Below are 2,143 nucleotides of genomic sequence, written 5' to 3' on the forward strand. Positions count from 1 at the left end.
TAAATCATTACTGTTAAATTGTATGTATTGTCCAATTGTTTATTTGAATTCTTATTCCGGATTAGTTGGAGACATACACTAGGCTATATCAGCCCCACCAAAAATATTTTTCACCAGCCGCCACTGCTTTTTACGTGCCCAAGGGGTCCCAGTAATGCTATCTCATTAATGGAAGAGCAGAAGGTGATTAGAACAAGAAAGATAGTCTCTAAAACAGACATGGCTACAGCTTGATGCTAACATGTTTGTTAGCTATCAGAATTCAGTCAGAATTCTGTGATTAAAGTAAATATTGGAAGAAAAAAGTCAGAATTCTGAGATAAAGGTCACAATTTTGACTTTTTTCTTATATTTAAATAATATTTAAAAATCAGTAAATTTTCTTCTTCTTTTTTTTTCTTCCAGTGGCTCTAATCCTCTACTGTACATTTCTCCTCGTGCACGCTCTGTTTAAAATTTGCTGTTTGCATCGCTCATACAAGCTTACTTTCCAAAGGAAGATTTGCTATTTTTCCACTATGTCAGACTCACCACCGCTAAGTGAAAATGGGGACGAGCACGTAGGATGGCTTAACTTAAACATATCCCCAGATTGATTGATAATTAGAAGGACCACATATTTAAATTATCCACCCGGAAACAGAACATCGTCCACTATACCTTTAGGCTATTTGTCAAAATGGCAAAAAGACTCTTTGGAGGATCGAGGCTGAGAATTTTGAGCCTCCAAACTCTATAAAAAAAATGCTACGGACCATGGTGTCTGTAGCAACCCGGGGGTGACCTTTAGAAACACATTACAGAGATTTTATTTACAAGCACCAACTCTAAGCATGTTTAAGGTGAAATGGGCCAGGAATAGCAGTTCTTGAGTTCTATGGTTATTCTGAGGAGTCGGGGTTTTGTCAGAACACTAAAGCATCACTCTATGGGACTGTTTCCTTGCTTGTGATACTGGGACTAGTGCAACTAATGATTATTTTCCAAATCGATTAATCTGTTGATTAATTTTTGATTAATAATTGGATAACCAAATGTTCCTTAAAGATTTTTTTTTTTTTTTTTTACAAAATTAAACCAGGTGAAACTAAAACTTCTTTACTTGAGGAGTTCTGGATAGATTAGATTGAAAGAACAAAATGGTTTTTTTTTTCATCTTCAATGCAAAATTTCTATGTATTTATTTATAAAAATTTTTTTTTACTATTTTGGTAGAATTACTGCACTGATTGGGTTGCTCTGTCAGCTCAAGACATGTTTTAGAGTCTCTATGCTCCATTTAACGATTAATTGATTAACAAATTAGTTGACGATTATTTCAATAATCTATCTATCACGATTAATCCAATTAATTGTTTCAGGCCTAACTGGGGAATTAAATTAGGTCTGTGCCAGTCTAAAACAAGCAAGCAGCTCTTTGAAGGGGTTAAAAGGTTGGTATCAGAGCCAGTATGTATAGTTTTGATCCCACATCAAGCAGAGAACATAGAAATATAATTTAAAGTTCTAATCGCATTCACTGTTAAAATAAAATCCTTGGAAATTGTTTGCTTAATTGTTCATTCAGAGATTAAACGAAATACTAAATGATTCAAAGTAAATGGATTATTCATGGATTAATGAGTGTATGTAAACTTCCGTCTTGAGCTGTCTGAACTGCTGATAACACTAGTTTTGGAGTCTCTTCAAACCTTTAAAGTGAAAATAAAAGCGTCCACTATGTCTTTTTTTTTTTTTTCCATCTGAAGCCGCCGAGAAAACTCTAATCTCATATTTTGCTGGTGCTATTAATTAACCCTTAAAGGAAGGTTCAAATGAAGGCAAATCATAAAAAAATGTGCGTAGTTGGACTCATCTAGAGCGCAGGTATGGAGGTGTGCCGGCAGCTGGTTGACAGTTTTGGCGGGATGTATTTACAGAGCGGGGCCTCCGAGGCCCAACAGTGCTGTTAACATTGATTACTTCATGAGCTTCTAAAACATGAATGAAGTGCTCCGATATATCTAAGTCTGACGAACCTCTGATGAGTCCTGCTTAGCGTCGAAGCTCTGGGAAACAGAATGTAAGACATCACTAATGGCCTTACACGCACTCGTAAATCCAAACACACACACACACAGCGTTGAAATCCAGAGGCAGAACT

At 36.0% G+C, this 2,143-nt stretch overlaps 1 protein-coding gene across 5 annotated transcripts in view; it reads right to left on the minus strand.

The window, feature by feature from the left end:
* Nucleotides 1–1,724: 1,724 nt before the first annotated feature.
* Nucleotides 1,725–2,143, minus strand: part of smarcd3b (SWI/SNF related, matrix associated, actin dependent regulator of chromatin, subfamily d, member 3b) — a 66,260-nt gene continuing 65,841 nt past the window's right edge. For all 5 annotated transcript variants that reach the window (XM_038297953.1, XM_038297952.1, XM_038297951.1 and 2 more), the window contains one exon: nucleotides 1,725–2,143. This exon is cut by the window's right edge and continues 73 nt beyond it. The gene's annotated coding sequence lies outside the window, so the exon portion shown is untranslated.

Source organism: Cyprinodon tularosa, unplaced genomic scaffold (assembly GCF_016077235.1).
Source record: "Cyprinodon tularosa strain WSP-4 unplaced genomic scaffold, ASM1607723v1 ctg4, whole genome shotgun sequence".
Classification (NCBI taxonomy): domain Eukaryota; kingdom Metazoa; phylum Chordata; class Actinopteri; order Cyprinodontiformes; family Cyprinodontidae; genus Cyprinodon; species Cyprinodon tularosa.